The 25970-nt window shown below is 35.9% G+C and overlaps 2 long non-coding RNA genes across 2 annotated transcripts in view; one reads left to right on the top strand and one right to left on the bottom strand.

The window, feature by feature from the left end:
- The window catches only part of LOC116806804 (uncharacterized), a 67009-nt gene extending 63763 nt beyond the window's left edge, over positions 1 to 3246 (bottom strand). Inside the window, exon 1 of the long non-coding RNA XR_004365877.3 lies at positions 2954 to 3246. This is a non-coding gene — a long non-coding RNA (uncharacterized lncRNA). The remainder of the gene's footprint in view (positions 1 to 2953) is intronic.
- Positions 520 to 24858, top strand: LOC115491135 (uncharacterized). Its single transcript, XR_003957095.4, has 3 exons — positions 520 to 1443; positions 13911 to 13997; positions 23246 to 24858. It is a non-coding gene; the product is annotated as an uncharacterized lncRNA (long non-coding RNA).
- Positions 24859 to 25970: the final 1112 nt, after the last annotated feature.

Here is a 25970-nt window from a genome sequence, read left to right as displayed (position 1 = left end):
TTCAGAAAGTCAAGTACTTGTTTTCCAGCTGTAGGTTTATATACTTGCTATAGCAAAGGCTGAAAAATATTTCCATAGTTAAGCTCACTTCACAGCTTGGAATGCTAAGCATCCAGTCAATGCAAGCAAGAAGCAGGTACTAATTTCAGCCCCTCAGGACTGAGACTTACCAGGTTTGTTGTTTTTTTTTTTCTCTCTCAGCTGGTATCAAATAATTCGAACCAGAATATGATGTAGCTTATTCAAATGCATATATTTGTTTTTTCCAGTAGCTTGGGTATATAGAATGATTTTCCAAACAAAACCTTCCATGTATGTAAGATTTCATCAGACTCAAAATGGCAAATTTGGATCTTTACTCTCTTCTCTTTCACTGTTTGTCTTTGATTGTTTTTTTCTGTTTTGGTGTGGGTTTGCTGTTCTTGGTGAGGGTGTCACTTACATGTTTAATATATGTATTTCCTACTCACAAAACCAGGTAGTAATTTCATAATTTGTTTACTTGCAATAAGTTGGGAAACTCTAAGAAAGAGAATGTCTTCAAAATCAGATATCAAAAAATCTGATGTTACATTTTGAGTCTGTCCCACGGTCCCACTGTTGAAGGTTTGCATAGATCAGTATACAATAGATTGCAATAACTTGGTTGGTAACACATTGGCCACTGTTGACATGTGAGCTGCATTTCAACCTCTCTGTGCATGCACCTGTCTTTGCAATTGAGGTGGAATATGGAGTATTGGCTAGTGCATATCCCTAAATTGTCTTTCAAAAAGTTTTTATGGCTCAGAAAAAACATTGGGTTTTGTTGGTTTGGGTTTGTTTTTTTTTTTTTTTTAACTTCCAAGCATTCCTACACTAACATAGTTTAGTGTGTTATGCATGAGGTAGGAGCAGAAATCCATTTAGAATTGAAGCTTTGTAGCATTTTTGAACTGCAATAATTCCCTCATTCTGTAGTCCTATGTCTATACCCAAAAGTTGGGTGCTGTGTAAACCTTCTCCAGTTGTTCTCTGTGTTTCTGGAGCATTCCAATTCTAGTGAAGTTTTCACAGCTCCATTCCTCTGCTCAAAGTATTTCTCTTCATGTGATTTATTCCTGGCACCATTGGCTCTTTGTGATTACTCAGAGCCAAAGAGTCTTAACAGAATTCTGCTTCCTCTAGTGCTTCACTTTGTACTGATCAGAAATGTTGAACATGATCCCCTGAACAAGAAAACTTGCTGTTTCTATGGGAGAAACATGAAAATGAGAACATTGTATCTATAAGATCTCCTGTGCTGGAAAATAGGGGAACATTAGCTGTCAAGAAAGACTGCCACAGATCTACAGACAGAGAAATAAATGCAGAAGTGCTATATCAAGATAATTTTACATTTTGGATGGCAGTACAGATGAACATCGTGAGTTGAATAAGAAACTGCTGGATCATCTTCTCTCAGTAAGTGCTGAATAAATACATGTGAAATTTCTGCTTGGAAGTCCTAGCTGTGAATTTCTGGGGAACCTGTGGAGAGCTGGACCCTAAAGGATTTAGGGGAAGATTTTAGAAAGTACGTAGATGCTCCTGTAATTTTAAGTCATGAAAAGCTGTAGTTCTCAACATATGTTAGGAGGAATAAGGCATGCAGGTGTTCCCACTGGGAACTTGTTTTTGTTTACAGTTGGGCAATTTGGAATGAGGGCCTCAGCACTGGGAAATCTGAAAGTACTGAACTCTAAGGCTATCCTGGGCACATCAAGCTATTGTACCTTCCACTAGTTCTTTCAGTTAATGCTCCTGTTTGTGGGAAAGGAAATAGACAGAGGGATATTTTTGGAAATCTGCCTGCTATAAACCACTTAGTAATATGCCTGCTTACAATGCATTAGATAACTGAGCTGTCCACCTTCCAAATAAGGACAAAAGCCTGGAAAATAAAATTTTCTCAACAAATAGGTATTTGTAAGGCTAGGAGATTTTTATGTCCATGTATGCATGAGACATTGACACAGTAAATGTTCAGATGCTTGCCTGATGCTTTACTGAACCTTCAGTTTCTCCTCACTGTAGATCAAAATTTTCTTCCTTAACTGAGACACACCAAGGATAACAACAACTGTTTTCTATTTGACTTGCAATGAGGTAATGTGACCATACTTGGTTATCTCCAAAGTGAAAGAAAAAGTCTGTTCAAAAGGAATTGATCATAAAAAGGAAAAAAACCCCACAAAACCCACAAAACCTAGCATCCAAATTCATCTACTACAAGAATAATAGTTTGACCATGGGTAGCCAGGTATATTCTTTGTTCTCAAAGCTAGACCAGAAGCATCTGAACCATCATAAAATTACCTCTGTGCTATCCCTTATAAAGCATATCTTCAGCAGATTCTATGTACAGGCATGGAACAAATTGATATTTTTAGAATTACTTTCATCAGCTCTTACTTGGATTTATCAAAGATGGTAAATATATAAGTGGAAGAATGCACTTATTTTCAAGGGCTTATTTTGAAGTGATCTACTTTCTAAATCAACATATCAGAAAGCTGTAATACAAAAACCCCGTTGCACATTTTGAAATCTATCACTATCACCCAGAAGTAAGCCTTTTTTTGACATGATATAGTAAGGCAGAAGAGTGATTACATGAAAACCAATGTTTTGATAAAGGAACTACAAGAAGACTCTAAAGAACACTTATGGTCCAGTATTAATTGAAAGTAGAATTGGTAATATCAAAGTCAGATACTCCTTACACAGTTTTACATGAAAACCAACATCCTTCTAAATGTACCTAGAACCTGTCTATTTTAACTGCTGATATGAGAGACAAAAGTTCACAATTTCTGGTGTTTTCGTAAGGGTTTACTGTCTTCATGACCTATAATCAATGAAAAAACCCATATGTACAAGAAATATAAAATTTAGACCAGATTTTAAACTCGAAAAAGTGATGAATGCTTACCCCTGGTGATTAAAGTAACCCCTTCCAAGCTTCCAAATATGAAATAATTTCAGCATATAAAAATAAAGCCATCCCTTCAAAGATAGTGCATTGCAAAGGGTTAGGCAGAAAGCAGACTCTCCTTTATGAAACGGGATGATTATGTAAAATGCAAGCAAAAAATGTTTCCAGCACATATGGCAGCAGAATTTGAGAACTTGTGTCTGTAAGTGTGAGAAAAGTTGTTCCTCCTTTTAGCTGCTGGTTAGAAGGGAAAACAGTCCTGATGAGTTTATTCATTGTTTTCCTGGATATAAAAGACCATTATATATATATATATATATATATATATATATATATACACACACATACATATATATCAGTCTGTTCCTGCAATACAGGCCATATCTTCAAAGGGGTCTAAATTTCAGTTTGTCTTTCATCTGCTTAATGGTTTTTTGTTGATGATCTTGTTTGTTTTTATCACAAGGAAATAAGAACAAACAATTATCACAGCTAGGTGCACCCTTCAATATGACTGACTTATTAAAAATTATTCGTTGATTTTTCTATAAAAATTTATATGTGAAACCACTGCAATATTTTTGTATACGTGGAAATATTACAAAAAGATATTTAATTGTTTTAGAGATACAAATTCTAGCCAGTGTTTCCTCACTAATTATTTGCTATGTTATTTATAATTTAGATTTCCTAATCTCTTGTAATTTTTATCAGTTAATATTGTTCTGTTTTGTTACTGGATATAAAAACTTTGAGAAAGCATAAAGAACACAAAAATTAAATACCTGTGGGAAATTACAAACTCTATATATTTAAATACATATTTTTGTGCACATAAACCACAATTTCTTCAAGGGTCTGTAATGACACGACTCTTTCTTTTGATAGACTAAACTGTTGTTCACATTAACAATTTGGAAATAAATTTAAAAGATACAGTATTATCAGAATTGTATGGTGTTCTTGTATCTCAGCTTGTGCCAATGAATACTTACTCTCAGGACCATTATTTTCATTATTGTTTTATGCTGTTTGCTGCCTTTTTTAATCCTGAGTATACAAGTATTTAATTATACTACATAACTTTTGCAAAAGAGGGAGTCAGTGATTTCTTAAGCTCACTTTGATATGAAAGGTAAATGATTAGAGGCTGGTGTAAGTCTCAAGGAGTAACTACAAATACAGTATGTATTAATTTAAACTTTGATTACTCAAAGAGAAAAATACAATGCTCTCAGTACTTTTAGAAATTTCCAGTATTTTATTTTACTGTTATGGAATGAGCCATTGTCATGGTTTGACACTGGCACAATGCCAGTGCCCCCCATGAAAATGCAATTTCTCAACTGAATGCTGTGAAATATGATCGAGAACAGAGTAAAGCAGGCCCAAGCTTAATAACAAGAAAAAAACTTTATTAAACTACTACCACTATGCTACTATAAAAGGGGGGGGGGGGGGGAAAGAAGAAAGAAAACACACACAATTTAAAATGAAAACCTTCCAAAGCATTCCTCCTCCCACCACCCAACTTCAACAAACTACAGTGAGACACAATCTGGACCCCAATCAGGTTTCTACCTTCCAGATAATCAACACCCAGTCCATCTGCAGGGAGAGAGGAGTTTCTCTCTTGTGCCACAGACCCCCCAAGAAACACAGCTGCCACATCCTGTGCTTCCATGTCACCACATGGCACCGCCCGGAGAAAAAGTTTGCCAGTGGTGACCCTCTCCTTTCCATGCACAGTGCTCTCACCACCAATGCATGGATGGACAGACTGCTCTTAGGATTTTTTCCTTTCAAGGATGCCCTGCCAAGAGGGGAAAAAACAAAAGTTCAGTTTTTCATTTTTGGGATCAACAGTCCCCCCCATTTTCTCCTGGGGCCGAGGATCCAAGAACAGAGATCTTTTCTTCCTCTGCGAAGACAGGGGGCACCACCACAAACCTCCTTAACTTTTCTCTGTTCGCTCCACTTCTGTCTTTTCCCAGCTGAAGCAGGTCTCTTTGGCTCACAAGCATCCTCCTAAAATACAGTCTCTGTTGGAGGAGAAGATCAGTTCAATCTGTGGCTACCAAGAAAAAGTCCAGCCAAAAAGCCACTCCATCATCTCCTCCCACCTAGAATTTCTCCTTCCGACATCCCAGGTCCCAGGCTGTCTCTCTTCCTCTCTTTTCAAACCAAGGAGGAGAAAAATTTCACAAAGCTTTCATTTCTCAGGAAGGGTTAAAAGTCCCGACTCCCAAGGATGGCTCGCTGCCCAGGCTCCAGCTCCCACAGGCGGCTGGGCACCTTGAGACCCCCCCCGCTCTTCTCCTTCCCCGCGGTGAACTGCTGATAAAACTACCGCTGTCTCTTTCTCTCTTGGGAGAGAGAGAGACTCTGGGGGGAATGGAGACATCCCAGATTTTGTCCACCCTTCCATCTGCAGGGGGCCAGCCCGGTTCCAGTCCCTCCACCCTTGGGCCTGCCTCCGAAGGCCACATGGCTTCTTCCCTCCCCCACCCAGCTCGTGGCCGGGCAGGGGAGAGTCCTGCACTGACCGCTGACCAGAACCTAAGAGAGCGAGTTCCCCTGGGAATTCTGCTTTTAACCCCTCTGTGTTCTCAGAGGCGTGTCTACTTTCAATTGGTCAATGTCCAAACTGACCTCTTCTTTCTGGAAAAATTCTTTTTCCGTCTCAAACCACGACAGCCATATTTTGTCATATTGCCATAGAACATGAGGATACTACCATATGTTTCTTTTTATGACAAAAGTGTAGGCAGATATTTAAGTATAGTTAAATTAAGTAATTTATCTACAAGCTACTGGTATCTTTCTCTTCTAGCGTACTTATTTTCATTCAGTTCATACTTTCATCCATTGGCTTGCCAAAATATTATATTCAATAATAGATTATTTAGATAATTTTTTTTCTGTTCTGAAAATTCATAACACTCTTTAAAAGGTTAATTGCTTTTTAACATAAGGAACCACCCCTAGCTACGCCTTCTGCCCTGTTTTTTCAGACTAAGTAAGATGGAAGTACATGACGCTAAACTAACAATGGACTAGCCATAGATAACCTTGGTGTGTACAAGAAATGCATAGATGGCTGAAAGGAAACAAAATATCCCAGAGCAGCAGGAAAGATTTAGCTATGCTACTTATTAATGACTTTTCAAATACAAAGTACTCTTTGTTCTGGATAATAGAAAGCCAGTTTGTAAAGGCTAGTAAACATAACTAATTTTTTGTCATAACTGGTTCCTAATAACTGCATCCCTCTTATATTTCTCGTCTAGATTTTTCAAAATTAGACATTGTTGCAGTAAACTCTTTACTAAGTCTTCAAAATAAAACCTATGGAAGCAGCCATATTCATGGCAAAAAGCTCCATTAGATAGGTATCTGTTGTCGGCCTCAGGATGGAAAGCTAACAAACTGTTTTGCTAATCAGTTAAATTAGATGGCTTCTTGGGAAACAGAGTTTCAATAATGCATGACTTAAACACCACCCGGTGTTGTTTATCCTTTACAAAAGGTATCTGTTCCCTGCTGTTGTGTCTATTCTGTAGTTTGGAAGACATCATATAGCAGTACTTAAATGACTTAATGACTTAACAGCACTTAATGACCAAGCCTGTTCAAGACAACTCATGAAAGAGGGGACAGAGAGAAGGAATAGATGGTCTCTACATTTATTTAAAATAAGAACCTATTGCTCTTGAAATTTTCTTCTTGATACTACTTTCTTTTCATGTTACTACCCAGTTGTTGTATGATCTGTCTTTGTGAAGAAGATAATTATTTAACTAGGAAGTGTCCTACAACCACAAAATCAGGGTCATTATGCCAACTCATAGGCTTTGTAAGATTCTCTCCTGTACAAAAAGTCCCCATGTTAATGGAGGGGAAAAAGGTCTTTTTTTTTGAAGCTTAAACCAACTGTTTCTGCAAAGACCCATGTCCACACTTCACTTTGAGATTATTTTTTGGATGGGGAATAAATGTGATTGACCAAGAATAATTGTATTTGTCAAGTGACTTTTATTTTCAACTATAAATAAAGAACATCTGCAAGACAGTTTTTTTTAAAGCTTGAGAAGCATTAGACCTTTCCACCAAAGCATTGAATAAGTACAATGTACCTTCAAGGACCAGCTGCAATGAATGTAAAATATTCATATTAAATAGCTGATGAAAGTGTAGTAGGAAAAAACTCTTTTTCTTTTTAATACAAATAATTGGTGAAATATTTTAAATAATGAATGAATTTCATATGGGTGAATAAATATAAAACCTAACTTCTCAAATAAGCTAAAGACAATGAAAAATTGACTTATTTCAAATTGTGTAGAGATAGATAGAATCTTACACTATACTAAAAGCCAACACACTCAAGCTTATAGAATGAATTTTCCAGAGAGCTCTATCCACCATGAGAATTTTAAAAGGATTTTTTTAAATGTTACATGACAGTTTAGGTAAACTTCCATTCAGGAAAATTTTCATGCTTAACATTCTCATTTCTTTACTTCAAGTCTTGTTAATGAGATAAAGTAGATAAACATTTGCTATGATTTTGTGGTGTTTTATTTTGACAAGATATATTTCTAATTTAATTAACTTTTTCAAGGCACATGGAAATAGAAAAATTAATTCTTTCCCTAAATATCATCTGTTCTTCTTAAATGAAGCGATACTTCCCAAAATAAAAATGGATTAAAAATCCAGTGTTCTTTATATTTGTGTTTTAATTATAGAGAATATACATGAATTTCTAAACAAACTCCATAGCACACATGAGCTTCTAGATGTATTCCAAATTTTTCTGCCAATGCAAAAAATTTACAAAGGTTCCAAGGGAGACAGGTAATCTTTCTTATGAAAGTAGGTCGTTAAATGATTTGAAAAATAAATACAAGTAAAAATGGATCTCTTTGGGTCTTTCTGTGAGCTTCACTATCTTCTCAAGAATGCCTGGACTCAACCTAATGCATGAAGGACTAAGTAATATCTTTGCCACAATACAGGTTTTAGGAGTTTTTCTTGTCTATGCACTTTTCACTTACAGTTAGTCCTGAGTGTGATTCTTAGCTTTCTCATCATTTGGTAGTGACAATTTTTGCATTACAACTATATGTTGGTCACCTCTCTATTGCCATTTTCTTCTTGGGAAATGACAACTAAATGGTGTACTGAGCTTGCAAAAAAAATACTATACACTGTCTCTCAGCCTTCTAGGAAAGAGCATTGTTTGTGCTACCTTTGACACAGGTTCCCCTGAGTTAAAATTCTAGCTGGCTACAGCTGGAGTGCCTATAAAGCTGCATTTCTGTCTGCCACCAAAGCATGTGTCCTGTACAGATGGAGGTATGCTGCTCATGATTTGCCTGTACAGATATTCAGAATAGAAAGAAGGACATCTTGTGTTTTTAATCCAAATAATCAGAAGAATGAATGCAAAGGTCTTGTCAAGGTTACCATTCATCAGTATGAACAAAAAGCAGTTAAAAAAGAAACAAGTAAAAAACCCCACAGAAAATCCCAAACCCTGAATGTAGAGGTTTAGTCTTACAGCTATATGAGCTGTATGTATATAAGTTATATATAGTCTTATGGCTTACACTTTGAGTAAATTTATTGTAACGACAACAGGGATTGAATGTAGCAGACTGATACATTATATAGTCCACTTGAAATATGAGAAGGAAAAAACATATTAGCCTAATTAATTCACCTCTTAATGACTGAATGAGTTGCAAAGTGTGACAAACCTGGTGCAGCCAGGTCACTGAATTGTCACTGAAACAGCTCTTAGAGCCTTACAGAAGTGCCCACACACATTGGCAAGAACATTTCTGTAGCAGCGCCTCACGCTGTAACACAAACCTCAAACATTTACATCAGCTCTGTGGAGAAATTAATCTTTTGCTAAACTCATGCTAAGTGGGACCAATGAGCCCTGTGGTTTGTACAAAATAGGAACACTGACTTCCTTCTCATTTTCAAACATGTTCAGAAAATAGTAAAGACATCAGAATGCATCCATTGCCCCGCTTTCCTCATTTTCATATACCTTACATTGCTAATGCTTAGTGTGATGGCTTTTCACTGTTCAGTGCTCTCTGGCACAGTTAACTTTTCACTGCTTCAGTGAATTGTTCCAGAGAAAATACACACATTATTACACTTAAGCACAGAGAGATGAGCAATAATGAAATGTTAATGTGCAGCAGCCATAGCGTGCTGATTATTGACATAAATATTAGTTCAAGAAAATGTTTTTCTTTTTTATAATGACTGAGCAATAATCAATCTAATATGTTTAGCCATCTCTTGATAGGAAAATAATGTAATAGGGTAGCACTGAAAAGAAGAAAAAATGTACATGTACATATATTAGAGGTACAGAAAGAATATGGCCAAATGAAATATAGCACTTCTCCAAAAGGGAGATGTGAGCTACAAATAAAGTGACAGAATTAATATAAGTTTGTCTTTGTTTGTTCCAAAATATTCATGTGTTGGAGCTGTATTAGGAAATGTTTTGTGCTTTATAAGGCCTAATATAATGTGCATTCTGTTTCATTTAAGATCATTGATGGCATTCTCAAGGCAACTATTACAGCCTTTGAAATATATAGCATTAAAATTTCTAAATGCACTCATGTTTTTTTACTTGAATTACCAAATGATGCCAAATTTGATCTATAAAACAGATTTGAAAATATGTTGGTAAATTTAGAATATGGCCATCTGAAGTTTTAAGGATGGAATTAAAGAGATTTCAGGATTTAGACACCAAAATCCAAGATGAAAAATATATCTGTTTTAATCTCCTAGGGAATCTTGATAGAAATTTATGTTATATATCTACTTAATTCCTTTGTTATGCTATATGAGAAAAAAAAAAGGGGTCGGATTCTTCTCCATCCCCAGAAAACATTGGTAAACAGAATTAATTTATCAAAACCTTAATATCACTTACGCAACTGTCATCTTTTGGCAGCATGTGTTTGATTTCACTTTCCTGGGTGCCACTCTCATTGCATCCAGGTTCTGGGTGTACTGGCTGCAGACTTCTTAGCACTCTTTAACACAAAAAGAAAGCAAAAATGGAACTGAGTCAGTGGAAAACTCCAGGAAGTTTCAAAGTCTCTTTTTTGCTCCTGAAAACATACTAATAAAATATGATCAAATATTCTGATGGGACAGTATTGTATTCTCATTTTGAGTAATTTTTAATTCCTGATGTCTGTTAATTATTACAGCAATAAACTATTTTAGCAAATGTGAACAGAAGATCTAATCCTCAAGCATAGCTTGAAAATCATAGCTCTACATAAGTCATTAAAAAATTATGTATTTACCCCTACAGTTATTATCTTTCCCCTTCTGTAATTCTGTTAACTTCTTTCTTTTAGTTTAGGAATCATATTTCTCTTCTGACAAAACTCTTAATTGTGATTCTCCTGGATTTTTTTGTCCTTCCTTTCACATAACACAAGTCAGCTTGCATAGCTCTCCAGAGACCGCTGCAAAATTTTATTTACAGACAAGACACCATTTTTGACTAAGTGATATCTCACATAGCCATATGACTGTAAATTTCCTTTGCTTTGTAGGAAAATAAGTCAAAATTTTTCAAGCACCTAGAGTCCACTTTTCTTAAATACTCTGATATGTATCTACTTTTAAAAATAATATTATGTAGACATAATATAGATAAAATTTTAACATTTTAATACATTAAAAGTAATATATACAACATTTTAATTGTTAATAATAGTAAATCAAATAACATAGTTATTTTAAGAGTTTAAGAGGAACTTTATTTCATTTCCTTACAGACCAGATACTATATATACTACACTATATAATGAATAGAATAGATACAGTTATCTAAAGTTTTGCTGGAAACAACTGACAATGGATAATCACATGGTTCGGAATTGCATATACATGAGTATTTTGGTATTCTATAGGAAAGCCCTTATATAAGAGGAAGCCCTTGTGTATGTCACCATTTTTGTTAATAGAAAATACTCTTTAGTCAGGACTTCTTTGGGGCAGAGCTATTTCAGTTAAGCAAACAAGTTCAATGACAGTGCAGGACACTTTTGCATCTTACAATGGAATTAATTGTATTTTCAGATGTGGTAACCAAAACCAAAGTTTAGGGGTGCTTCTTCTAATGGACTGATTTTAACTCATTGAACATTGTGATAAACAGGGGATGAAGGGAATTTTTCCTTCTCATTTGTTTCCCAAACCTGTAGGGTTTTTAAAATTTACTTTATTGATCATTCATAATGCATAGAAAGAACACTTTTAAATTTTTTTTTAAAATATTTTAATTTTTAAGGTTAAACCAAAAATTAGATGGCTCTCTTTTTTATGTTACTTGAAAGTTTATAGGGTTTTTTTTTTTGCATACAGTATGGGCTAGCTCACGTAAGAGATACAGTCACTATTTCACAACTAGGTTACAAGTTTGTTATGAAGTTCAACTTCTGTTCATCAAAAGCCAGACAAAGAATTAAGCAATGTACCTCAATAAATGTGCACTTTTAAAATGTAGTTTCTTTCTATTGGTAACAGCAGAATCAAGTTGCCAAAATTGAACATTACAAGTGCAGTGCACTTGCTGAAAGTTTTGGGCTGAATTCCCATCAATGACTAGGTCTCTGGATGTTCATGGTAAATGCTGTGTGTGTTCTGGTGCTTAAGGAACTCTATAAAAAATTCATGAATAGATGATATTAGTTCATTCCACATCCAAAGGTTTACAGAGTCTCCTGAAGACCCAGACAAATCGTCTTTCTTCTTTCCCTACAGATAATCTCTCTTCTCACACCTTAAAATAAAGCTTTTTAGAGGCAGAGGGAAAAGCCTCCAATTTAAATGCTGCAAGCTTTCACTTGCTTGAGGCAATCACAATGTGTTAGAGGGGATACTTCTTCCTTTTACTGTGGTCTGTTTTTACACAAATTGACCCACACACGAAAATCTAAAATTGTCGCATAGGTTTGGTGAGCCACTGTCTATTTTCAGAGTGAGAAGGAAATTAGACTCACTCCCATATTTTATTCAGAAGAAAGAAAAAAAAAATAGAAAACAACTGATTTTTAGATGGCTTCTTCATATTCTGCAGGTAGCCTGCATCATGAGAGGACTCAGGATATAATGGTCATCTCATGTATTCATGCAAATTTGGAGACTGCCATCACAGGAAAAAATAAGGCCAAAAAAGAAGTTTTCACTGGAAATCAAACTTATATTGTGTATAGTCAGGGAACAGAACTCAGTGGAAAAAATGATGCCTTAAGTATAAGAATTTCCTCTGAGTAAGTAATCAATAGGTAAAATGAATGTCCCTTGCTTGGATTTCTAAACTTCGAGAGATTTGATTTTTTTTTTTCCACTTTCTTATAGGAGAAGGTTGTGGGATAATGTGTTTTGTCGAGTCCCTGCTTAAATACAAAAACTGATGTATCTTTTTGTCTGTCCATTAAGCCAGTAGATGACAAACTTCATTGTCATGTGACATTTTCTATGTCTACCAACCAGCAATCTGAGACATCTAATGATTTTTCAATTATTCAATTTTATTCAATTTATTGAATTGAATTTTTTGAATTCAAATTGAATTTAATTTGAATTAATTATTCAATTTTCAAGATACAATTGAAAGATAATGTTTTTGTGATAGCATCTTTGATGTGCATATGTACTGTCACCATAAATTTTATAAAATTACTGTCTTTTTCCATTGTGGTCAGAATAAAATAAGGACACAAAGATAGAGAGGTTAGATTTCACATGGGAAAGCTGTGAAGCTAATCTAATAGTTAAGTTTGAAAAATTAAAGAGGACAAACCTTAAGAAAATGCCTACTTCATTGTTTGACTTAATCTTCTCTGCTTTTTTGTTTTTTCAATTCTGTCATATGGGAAAAGCTAGATTGGACTCAGGCTGCTTCTTTAGAAGACTAGGAACAGTTTCTGCCAATTTTTGTGATTTGTACAACATGATGTAAGAGAACTTCAAAAGGAATTCTTGTTGATGGCAGTTTTAGAACCACCAAGGCTGTGGAGCAGAAGCATTTGCTGGAAAGAGCACTCCCAGAGCTACTTCCAAAATCATTAAGAGCTTACATCATAGAATAGTTATTAAACTCCATTACATGCTTTTCCCTCCATGTGTGTTTCATAACTGGTAATCTCCTGAACCTTTTGAAGTAAGCATATATATTTTTCTAGTCTTCCTCTTTTATATTTAATCTTTTGCACTTCTAGAGCATTTGGTTCATAAAAGATCTAAGTCATAAATATAGCCATTTCTATTTTATTGTGACATCCCTTCTTTAAAATATATCTGAGAATGTTTGAATGGTTAATACTAAACTCTTTTCCTTTGCTTATGCTTTATTTCACAGTAGTCATAATATCCCTTACAATAGAAGAGACCTTTTCCAAAGGCTTTCTGAAGCTTCTGAGACTCTCTGCTATAAATTATATTTGTATTCTTCACAGAAGACTGAGAACTATTTTGTGCAAATAATGGCACAGAAGCTCTTGCATTTCTGCAGAGCTTCTGAAGGCTTCTTTTCCCCTCAGTTTGCCTGCTGCTGTCATTCTAAAATCAACTAGTGTAGCCAGCTGCATGTCATATCTGCATGCCATATCCCGTAGCATCCCATGACCTCTCTGCTCTCAGCCAATTCCCAAGTCCTCTGCCCTGGTGACTACTCACCACAGAGTTGTCATCCTGGGGGGAAAGGACAGACTCCCCATGGACTCCCCCTGGTTTCTCCTTTCCCTGTTCCCTCATTGGGTGGATACTCCTGGTGGCTGCGCCCTTTCCCCTGGAGCCCAGGCCCCTCTGCCCAGCCCTTAGCTCTGCCCTCACCCCTTTCCCTTCCTAAGCTGCCTCCTCCACGGGGTGGTTCTCTTCCTTGCAGGGCTCCTTCAGCTTCATGTGGTGCATCTCGCTGGAATAAAGCCTTGCAAAAAGAGCCTTTCTTGCCTCTCCCACTGAGCCAGCTGTGGTGAGTGTGGTGTGGGGATCTGACTGAATGTTTACCCAACCTGCTTTTCTACAGGACAGGTTTGGTGGGAACAGATATTGGGCAGCAGCAGCCACCATCCATCTCCCGCATTTTTAGTGGAACATACCAAGGCTCCAAGTAGATGCTTCAGAAGGGTAAACATTAGGGAGACACAGATGAAACATTTAATGTCATAGACTTTATATGAAAGCACGGATATAAACTAGCTGGTAATGATAGGGAAGGGAAGGGAAGGGAAGGGAAGGGAAGGGAAGGGAAGGGAAGGGAAGGGAAGGGAAGGGAAGGGAAGGGAAGGGAAGGGAAGGGAAGGGAAGGGAAGGGAAGGGAAGGGAAGGGAAGGGAAGGGAAGGGAAGGGAAGGGAAGGGAAGGGAAGGGAAGGGAAGGGAAGGGAAGGGAAGGGAAGGGAAGGGAAGGGAAGGGAAGGGAAGGGAAGGGAAGGGAAGGGAAGGGAAGGGAAGGGAAGGGAAGGGAAGGGAAGGGAAGGGAAGGGAAGGGAAGGGAAGGGAAGGGAAGGGAAGGGAAGGGAAGGGAAGGGAAGGGAAGGGAAGGGAAGGGAAGGGAAGGGAAGGGAAGGGAAGGGAAGGGAAGGGAAGGGAAGGGAAGGGAAGGGAAGGGAAGGGAAGGGAAGGGAAGGGAAGGGAAGGGAAGGGCCAGTGTTCTTTCATCTGTTATTGAGTGCTTAAAAATTAGTATATGCATCAATTTAAACTACAGTAAAAAAATACTGACTCTCCTTCCCAATTACAATGTTCAAAATTAAATCTTCACCTGCATTTACCTGCCTGGAAGATTTATGTGCAATGATAACCATTATATAATTTTTACACTTGAATCCTGTCATACCAGGTTTGGGGAGATTTTTAGGAACTCCTCAGAAAAATACAGCAACTGTATTATGTTTCCTGATATTTAGTTTACTCATCTGGCCAGACTGTTGGCCAGTTATTCTGTAGCTTAACCTTTGTTGCACATGCACACAAGAAAATTTTGGCCATGTTCACTTTCATAGAAAAAGGAGACAACCAAAAGAAATTTGATTTTAGATTAAAAATTTTGGATAAATTTCTTGGTATTCAGACAGCTCCATGACAATACCCCTGAAAAAGAAAAAATCCAGTTTCTTGCAACCCACTGACTTTTGTGTTTTCCTTCACATAATCTGCATTTATGGGCCTGCTGGGACAAAATAACAAGTGGCTATCCAGATAAAATAAATATAGGGAGGTATTACTCCAAAGACTTTCTTCTGATTATATAGATGATTTGATGCATTTCTTTTTCTAAAAGTTATCCAAGATCTGTAATATATACCTCTGGTACAACAGTTTGTTTTAGAGGCTTGAGTATTATTCATAGAAATGAATTCTCTAAAACAAGTCTTATATCAGAAACATTCCACTAGAAGTGACATTTGTGTAGAGAAACTTTGACTTTTCTTGTTCTAAGACCTTACTCCCAAAAGTTTCTGCTTGCCAAAGTGATAATAGAACTTGGAGTTCAAAGTGCTTTTGACTGTGTGCCAGGTATTTTGAGATGCCTGCAGCTAACACATCGTTGCCTGACAAATTATTTCCACTAACTCCTTTGGAGCAGTCTGTCAGTTTGCCTGTTAAGCCCCTAGTTACTGGGAGGTCTCTTGAAGATCTGAAGTGTAAGAAATCATCCACAAAGACATCTGTAGACGATTACTGGGTATTTTTGCACTTGTCAACATTTCCTGTTAAGTGCTTCCATTTGGAAATGGAGGAATTCTCCACTTTATGGAGTAGAAGTCTCGTTTATTACTCTTAAGTTAGCATGTAATCACTGCTTCTCATTCACCACTATGACTATATTAAGTGATACCAAGAAGCACTTGAGCAGTATAACTTCTTGCTAGAATGTATTATGCACGTGTCTAGTGAGAGAAGATTGGGGGAAAAAAATAGCAGCAAAAATTCCTCCTAACTAAAGATGGAAGTGTAGCTTTTTGTTCTGAAAGAAATATTAGAAGATTCATTCTTATCATAGAAAATATTTTCTCTTCTCTTGACATAATATATTTCATAATAGTGATTCCCTTAATCATCTTTGTTGATAAAGAAAAGCCCAGAATATTCCACAATTTATTTTCTTAAAGAGATCTACACTCTGATGTTTCCTTGTAGGATGTGTTGAAAAATATTTGAGGGAATCAAGATCAAAATATAATGAAGTAGTATTTTAATCCTGTGATTTCATGCTGCATAGTGAGTGCCATCTATTTGACGAAAGACACCAGTGCTTGGATTTTTTAAGGTCTTGGTTTTTTTTGTGAGGGTTTTCTGGTGGTGATTTTTTTGTTGTTGTTTTTGATTCCCTGGATTCCCACAGATTGTTTTGAGTTTTTTTGGTTGGTTGGTTTTGGTTTTGATTTTGTTTTATTTTTGTTGTTGTTTGATAACCTAAATTGCAGAGTCCATTTCCTTCCTTTCTTTTCCTAGAAACAAGCACCAAAAAGTTTTGCTTTGTGGGAGGTGGACACCATGTGCATCTAGGACTAGGAAGTTACAAGATGTAGGGCTTTCCAAGAGTAGATAACTCACAATTATTTACATTTACATTGCAATTTGTGCAAGAATGTTCTTGCACTAAATCTCTGCGGCTCTCAAATTCCCAATTTAATAAGATTACTGTCATTTGTGAAATGACTTTTTTTACATTATTCCCTTCTATTAGTAGTAGGAATAGCAGAATTTTAATTTTGTTACTCTTTAAAAAGTAGGATTTCAAAGAGAAGTTTTGAGTTTCATATAAATGTGGAAAGATTTGTTATCATACTGAATTCCTAGAGGAGTTTTAGACCATCTGAAAATGATACCAAACTGTTGTAGACTCTGCAGAACAGATTCATAACTAGAGTTAGCTAAGCATTAGAGACTGCTGGATTCCACTGAATGATAAGGTATATTTATGCTGTAACTGTATTTTCCTACCCTGGAATGAGAAGGAACTGCAGGAAATTGAAAGATGAGAAAATTGAATTGTAGGGAAATGAGAAGGGATTGGACAAACACTGTGTGCCAACAATGTATGTGTACCCTAAGCATCCAGCCATGGTAGAATAATTATTCAAAGGTTATTCTAGTCCAAGCAGAGGTAAAAAGTATTCTAAATTTCAAGTGGAAACCTCTTTTCTGAAGACTGCTGGTTGATATTTTCTAGCATAAGTGCTTCACATAGATTGTATTCTTAACCAAAGGTTTTTATCAAAACCAATTTTGGACTATTTTTCTTCTATGACATGTACATTCGCAAGAGTTTCATGAACTGAAGCAAATTGTTGGGTTTTATGTATCCACATAACAGATTTCTGTACAGCACAGATTACTTGAAAATATCACACCTGTTTTCCCTTTTTACATGGCTACCATACGGAAAACAGCCAAATTTGCAGATGCTTTTCTTGTCTTCATGGAACTCAGTAGACTATGCACAAACTATTGAAAAAATAATCTTTAACCTTACAGTGAAAGTTGGTGTCAGCACTTCCATTGCTTTAGCACAGTGTACATTTGTTCTCTAAAATTAAATCCTGGGGTTTATTTATTCTTATAAATAGTGTTCCCTGGGAACTGAGGACCAACAAGATCCCCACTGTCATCTAATCCAGGTACAGGGATGCTTTCTTTCCTGATCCTGATTTCTAATGCAAATCCATAGAAGCACATTCTGGAAATCTCCACAAAGACAAGGGGTAAATAATAAAATTAATAAATAAATAAACATCCAGTGTTCATTTTCTTTGAGAAGAAAAAAAGAACAAATAAATACAGAACAGATGCTAGCCACACTACTTAATATGCTACAAGAAGCCATGCTAATGTTTCAGTAATTGCAGACAGAGCTGAACCTGAATGGAATGAAGCAGATATTCAGCAGTAATGTGCAGCCTCCACAGAAATAAATATATTGTATAGACAGAAATATTAGACACAGTTAGTCTGAAAACCATTTTAATTATTAAAATTATTTTAACCAATGTATTCATGAACCAGAACTTTTGTACATCTCAGGTTTTGCACTCTCAGGATCATAATTATATTTATTCATAAATATAATAAAAAGCCTTCTTACTGATTGATCCAGACACAGTCTTTTACCATGAAGTATATCTATATGATCATCTGCAAGAATGTATCAGGTGCTAACTTGAGATAGTAAGCACCTGACTTTGGAAATGGCAGACTTTTCTTTATTGAAGGTAGTAGATCATCAAGGTATTCATCTTATCCATAGTGTCCTTTCTTGCCTTTAGGTCTCAAGAAAATGTAAATCAAAAGCTTTTTGAGTTATGGTTCCCGATGATTCACAAGGTAATCTTGCAAACACAGCAAGGAAATATACGATTTGCAAATTGCTTAAATGACATCCTTGCTATTACCTTAAATTATTGTTGCAGTAAATCTTGTTTTACAATATTTCAGCTTGATAATATTTTAAAACTGTACCTTTATCAAGATAAATACTCTATTTTTTATTTGCTTACGTGCTTTTTTTTAACTTTATGCCTACTTAAGGACTGAATATTTTATCTCAAAATCACCTACGGTTCATTTCTTTATGCCAATCTATGTGTATTTAAACTAATTCTAAATCCTTAGCTAATACCAATTTTTATCCAGAATTACAGTAGGATTTGCCTGAAAATTAACATTTCCAAATTGCTAAAGACTTCAGATTCAGAATAACTTTGGATTAAGCATAATGTTTGCCTAGGTTTCTTAAGAGTATTACATTCCCTTCTGATTCTTAAAAGCAAATAACAATTTATTAACTATTTCAGCCCTTGGACATACATTGTGAAGTAACACCTTCTGGCTTGTATGGAAAATATGTAAGACATCCAATTAATAGTATCATGTTACATTTAGCTTGGCAAAAAAGCAGTCTAACTTTACGAAGACATACCTCCATTTTCTATATTAAGTGTAAGACACCTGTAAGGTATTGAGGTTATAAAAGGCTAAAACTAACCTTATGCATCTCTAGATCTGCCTAAATTATAGTAATTTTTAAAAAGTGCATTTACTGAGGCAGCTACTTTCAAGTAATTATTACTTATTGGTGGTGGCATTGCTTTTTGGTTTTTTTTGCCTAGAGAACCATCAGAAATTGCAGTGGCAGTGAAAGCTCTTGTAAGACCAGAATATGCTTCCAATGGATAGATGTCTTTCAAATAACAGGATTTTTATTATTTTTAGAGAGTCTAGTAATTTATATATTTGGTATGTGTAATTTATATTTAATATGACATATTTAATATGTCATATGCTTTTTAACTTTTATTATATTTCTGCTTTTATTATAATTTACATAAGAATAACACCTCAAGCATTATTCATCCCACAAGAAAAGGCTTACTACTCAAAAATTGCCTACATGTCTGGAGGCATCATTTTATGCGATTCTTTGTGTCCCTTGAATTATAAAATTGCCTGCAGAGAAATATAAAAGAACATATCATTTCTGGAAAAAAAAAAAAGAAAAATCACCTAAGATTTTAGGTATTATTGTGAAGGTCGCTTGGGCTTGGGTCTTTTCTAGTTTGTGTACATGTAGAATTATTATCTGAATGCTGCTTTTTAAAAGCAATTAAGCATTTAATTGGTAATTTTGGAAAATAAAGTCCTTAGACCTTGAAGTCTTTATGAGTTATACATGTTTGAAACTACAAACCCTATATTATCATAGGACTGGACTGAGACTGCCTCTCAACATTCTAGATATAAGATATGGATTTCTTAGGGTTGTGAGTTATTTTCCAGAAGAAAATCAGAAAAAAAATTAAGACAGAATAAAAACTCATCAAAGCAAAACCAAACCAAACCAAAACAAACAAATAAAAAATACAATGTTTTGTAGGCTTTTTTTAGTAAACATTTCCAAGAAAGTTTGACAAATATTTTGCAATTGAAAACCTCTCTTATTTTGAAAAATAATGTGCTGTTATAGAAATTTGTCTTTGCATGGCCAAAGTGACTCTCTTTTGCAAAGATACCCAGAGAGCTCCCTTAAAAATACATTGAGTGACATTCAGGACTTTCAGGACTCCTCAACAGCTCATACAGGGGAGGTGCTACCCTGAAATAGTCCTTTTCCATGAAACCAGTTTTCTGTATTATTGGGAGAAGGGCACATGAATTTACTCAAGGAGTTAAGTAATATAATGACAATAATTTACTTTTTCTGTCAATGTTTTAATACTGAAAGGGGTAAGTTTTAAAGGCTTTTAATTAATACAGTTATGGAAGGGCATGAAATGTATTGAAGCTAATGGTTGTAAAAGAACAGTCTCGAAATCCCACATTGTGATCACCAGTAACTAAGTAGGAGAAAGGTATTTTAATGAAAGCAAGATAAGGGATTTCTAAGGTCCTATCCATTATGACCCTTCTCTCTCCCAAGTGTTCAAAGTATCATACTTATTTTACTGAACCTATTTGTTCTTCCTGTACTTTTCTGAATTTTCTGTATTTAACACAGCGTAAGACTTATCTTTCTCTTAAAATTTTAAACTTGATTAAAATCTATGGAGGAAGATTGTTCTCTAAGGGTCTCCCATGTGAAAAGGAAAGGTTAAAGGGTCATGGCTAGATACTGCTAACCAGTTTAAAGAAGTGAATTTGTTGAAAAGGCCAGGAAAAGGAAAATTCCTTCAGTTGAGACACTAATGTAAATATTTGGAATGTGACGATGTTTATGTGACATTTCTAACCATAGCTGTAATGTTCACTAATACCGGGTCTACTCTTCTGTTTATATCTGTGTTAAGATTCCAGTGAGATGCTGATATCCTCCCTAGTCAGCATTATATCTGCAATTTTGTGTGATATTCATGTCTGACAAGGCAGGCCTCTTTGAGACTCTGTACTTGTACTACCAGTGAAACAGTTGATAGAGGGGGAGTGTATCCTACATGGTTTCAACACAAAAAAAGTATTTTCAGAAAGCAGGAACCTGTGGCAGATGTTTTCCACTTACCCTTTCTGTTTCATTTCTGCTTCCCTTTTTCCTTCTCCTCCTTCCCCTTTTCCTTCCCTTTACTGTTACAGTCCCCCTTCCCCTTTGCCTCCTTCTTCCTTCTTCCTTATCTTTTCTTACTCTTTCATGTTTTCTGGTCTAGAGATGTGCTGAAGCATTAAATTGGTTTACTGATTGGCAGCTGTTCTCTGTGATGGCTAAAATATTCTCTATGTACTTTAGCTCTCCGTTATAAAGCTATAAATCTTGGTTAAATTAGGTTTTACAAAGTACATGAGATATTTTTTGAAATTCTGGAGATGAAGACACCCTAAATATGCCAAAAGCCATAGCTATCACCAGTCAGCTCTTTCTGAATTCTTCAGAGAACTACATTCAGGGAGGGATATTTGAGAAACTATGCACCACTGCTCCTAACTTCACTGTTGGTGACTTTATATTAATAAGATTTCAGTGGATACAAATGTCATGGCATTTATTCTGGATTTAGGCTACAGGTCCATAAACTCACAATTACCACAGCAGCTTAGTATCTATTTTTGTTTGCATGACATGTCATAAAAGGCAAGTTTTTTTGAACTGAATAGTGACAGAAAACTGATGAAAACCTTACAGCCCATGAATTATATTCAGCCATAAGATACTTCTACTGGGAATACACAGATTTTTTTTTTTTTTTCAGTCATCCCTGAATTCTTCTGTTCTTGGGTACTTTGGTTTTCAAGATCTTTCCAGTGGTCTGAGTAGTCAGTTTTCAAACAGGACTGCCATTTTTCTTCAGAATTTAGGAATTCATATTATCTTGACTGTATTTCAATGGTGCCCATGTTGGCCCATATTGTTACCTTCAGGGAGGATCTTTGAGAGCTACATGCTATATCTTATTTCATAAAATTCTTCACTGGGCTGAAGTACAGTGTGAAACACAAGTAAAACCAATACTTGAAATTCCTACTGGGGAAAAAACAATGTAAGCTGGGAAAAAAAAAAAAAAAAACCAACAATGTAGCACTTCATATCTCAAGCAGAAAGGCAAATTTTTGTCAGCCAAAGTAGAGGAGACTTAGAATCATATTTTTCAGAAAACGGTAGGGAGGGGTGCTCTTCAGAGGAAGCAGAACCAAGGGCAACTCCAACACAGGGCAGAGCAGGGCAGGAAATGACCCTAACAGGTGCAGTTCACCCTCAAGGGAGCAGGATGACCAGGCCAGGTCCCTCATGGTGACCACGGCTGGCCAGGATTCTCATTGAGACCAAGAGGTCAAGTCAGGGAGTTGAACCTGTGAGTCACAATCTGGAACAGCACAATATATCACCAGCTGCTGGCACAGCTGCAAAGGCTCCTGTACAAGGTGGGGGAGTAGGGGCATTACTCATAGCCTTTTCTCACAGTTGTAAACCAGGTCCAGGCAGCCTGTCTTGTCAAAGATGGCCTTGACTACAGGCAGTAAAACCCTTATGGTCTCTATGTATGTGTGTGTGTGTGTGCACACCGAGGGAGTTGCAAGGTTATCACAATAACTGTTAAATTTAGCCCAGCAATTACTGTTGTTGTTGTTGACATTGTACTGTTGTCATTGTTACTAAACAAGAAATAGAACTTCTCTAAAGGATGACTCACTCACACAGTTTCTTGAGAATAAAATTGAGCATTTAGTAGTCTCTGAGACTTTACAAAATCTTGTAGTGGTATCATCAGATTTACACAGAAAGGCAAAGGTAATTCTTGAAGTGATCTCAGTATGTTCAGTTTATATGGCAATGTCAAATTAAGCTTTGACTAATGAAAAGTACCTGTCTGTCTTCACACTGCTGTTCTTGCCCATCTAGCATCTCTTTATCTCTTTTTCCTTTGCATTTCTACTATTACTGTCTGTCTTTTGTCTCTATCCATTCTCTCCCCATTCTTTAAACTGTTCAGTACCAGGCACTTTGATAGACTTCTTATGTGACCTTGTACAAAGTGACTTGATGATAAATTTGATAGTCAGAATTCATCACTAAAGTTAGATTTTTCATAAGCTTTGGCTTATACTTTCTTTCATTTTTTGACAGATACATTTCATTTAATATTGTTTAATATACTTATTTAGCATTACTGGTATTAGTATAAACAGACCAAAGCCCCCTTTCTGCAAGCATGTTTCATGTTCCCTAATGAAGTTTATGTTTATCACTTTCATGGATGATATTAATACTTTGCAAAATATATTTTGTTCCACAGATGAAAGATGCATCCATAAAAGCAAAGAGAGTAGTGATTGCACGCTGTGGCCACAGAGTGGAGAAGCACCAGCTAGCTTATGGCCAGAGGGCACTCACAAGAGTGGCTGCCCCTGAGTCTCTGCTGAGACATTTCCAGGTGACCGTGATTGCTGCGAGCACTGCAGAAACAATACACGAGGACCCCGAGGCAAAGGAAGAAGAGAAGGGTCACCTGAATGAGTTTCCAAAGGAGTTCATTACCCTGAATAAACAACAGGAACAAGTGTCACAGAAAATGGGTCTGACTAGCACTCTTACAGAGGGGGTGGTAGAAGAGGTGGATACAACTCTCATTCAATCAGGGGATCTTATGTAAGGACTAGATCACTTAACATAACCAATAGGGATCATTCAGGGGAGGGAAGAAACCTTATAAACCAATGAACCATTGAGACAGAGCTAACAGAACATTTGAGAACATGAGGGGAGTGACTACAGTGACTGACAAGAATAGAGGGCAGAACAACTGGGATTGACAGAAGCTTAAAAGGGAATGAGGGGAAGAACAGGGAGACTAACACACTGATGGGCAGGCAAATGTGGGGAAAATAGTGTGGTAAACAACTTAGGAACAAACCATCTGAGGGAACAAAATAAGGACCATGGGAAAAACTATTATAACTGACTGACATAGAAATTCTAACTTTTGTATTAAAACAATTGTAAAAACACCAACTGCCACAGAGAGTTTTCTCATATGAGTTCATTAGAATGAAAATGGAAACTGAGTTGGGAAAATAAAATATCTAGACTGTGAAATAAACTATGGGCTTTAAAAAAATGTTTTCTCAAAAAAGATGACTTATGTATTCTATTTGATGTATTAAGTCTATTGCTGGAAGCATTTAACAAAATATTTTCCACTCCCAGTTACAACCCATGTGTGAGAACACAAGAAGTGCTTTCTGTCCTCTCACAGAAGCTCTGTTCAGGCAGCATGAAAGGGTTTCCAATGCTCATTGAACCTATTTTGAAATGGAAGATTTTACTTAGTAATAGGACTTTGGGTTTTGTTTTTTGTTGGTGAAGATGTATAACACTTAAAACACACCTAGCAAAGTAATAACCTGGTTACAGAAATTAATAGACTCTACTTCAGAGTTGTGTCAGATATTTTTGCATCTGACACTGTCAGATGTTTACGATTGGTAAAGTGTCAGATGTTTACTATTGGTAAAGAAATAAATGCTTTTTGACAACCTACAAAAGATATGAAGAAAAGGTGGAGGCCACAGTTGGCTTTAAATAATTCAAAATCAAATTTGTAACAACAAAACAAAACAAAACAAAAAAAAAAGCAAAAAGGACAAGCTTAAGAAATGATCTTGCACAACAAAATATGTGTGTTTACAGATAATACAGTCACTTAATAGGCACTTCCAGTAAATAGAAGCATTGTCACCTACTGATTTTTCTTATGATTCTATAACTAAGAAAACATAATAATGAATTTTTCTATTGATGTTTCAAAAATGTTTCAAGGAAATAAGAAAGTAATTCTTTTATCATAATTCGGTCTCATATTTGCCTTGTTTGTAAATAAATGTGTCTGCAAAATAAATACCACAATGCAGTTTGGGTGGAGCTTTGGGTTTTCTTTGTTTGTTTTTAATTGGGAACTTCAAATATGTTTTTCATATGAAATAAATATCTGATTTATAATAATTATTCAATTAATTCTACAAAATTCAAGCTTGCAGGGCATTGCAGTACAGAAGAGATTAAAATGTTCTAAAGAATAAAATAATTAAAAATTGTGTATCTTTTACACTGTTAAAAAGTGATAGATATTAGCACAAAAATTTGTTTGTTGTTCAGGGGTTTTTTTATGTTTCATGAGTGCCGAGCAGATTGTTAACCAAGAGTAATTTTCCAGGTGATATTTGTGGTCTGTAAAAGAGACCATTTTCCCCACTCAGCTTTGTGTTTTCAAAACCCAGAGTAATCCGTTCCTTCCAAAGAAATATTCCTTCCAAATGACTGATGAATGGAGGCATCCATCAGCGTGTAAGTAATCGACAACTGAACATTTTAACAGAAGCAATGCATAAAGTGGCATTATAGATCAGCTGAACAATTCAGTAGTTTGTGCCACTAGTGATAATTAGCTATTACAGCTCAGTGGTGTGGTAAATTGTTCAGCTCCAAAAGGTATTTCACCAATACAATATTTCCAGATGCATATTTGTCATGTGTCCAAATCATTGCCTCACTTGTACCTCTAAAAAGGAGCAATGGCAGAAGTAAACCAGTGAAGAACCAATAGAGTGAACTCAAAAGCTAAGGAGTCATCTGCATTTCAGGTGAATTGCCACAATAATAAATTTTTCTAAATCCTATAATTTTTTTATATCTTGCTTTCAGTGCTCTTCTCATAAATGGGAGAAGGGTGGTTGTGCCTATTCTTTCAGTAGAAAAAAAAAATATTTTTCTTGAAGTGTGGCATGCACTGAATGATAAACTAACTGTATCTCTATGTCTGTTGGATGAAATTTTTTATGTAGTGTGTGAAAGAGGAATAATTTTGAGTATGAGCTACTCAACTCTGTCAGTTAAAAAACTAAGTGTAGAAGTATATTACGACTATTAGAGCTAACTGTACTGCCTCTACCTGACTGAGAACAAATATTCAGATGGTTTTCCATCAAGTATGCAAACAAATCCATTGTCTTATTCCCTTTTTT

Source organism: Taeniopygia guttata, chromosome Z (assembly GCF_048771995.1).
Source record: "Taeniopygia guttata chromosome Z, bTaeGut7.mat, whole genome shotgun sequence".
NCBI classification, from domain to species: Eukaryota; Metazoa; Chordata; class Aves; order Passeriformes; family Estrildidae; genus Taeniopygia; species Taeniopygia guttata.
This window is presented reverse-complemented; position numbering and strand designations above follow the sequence as displayed.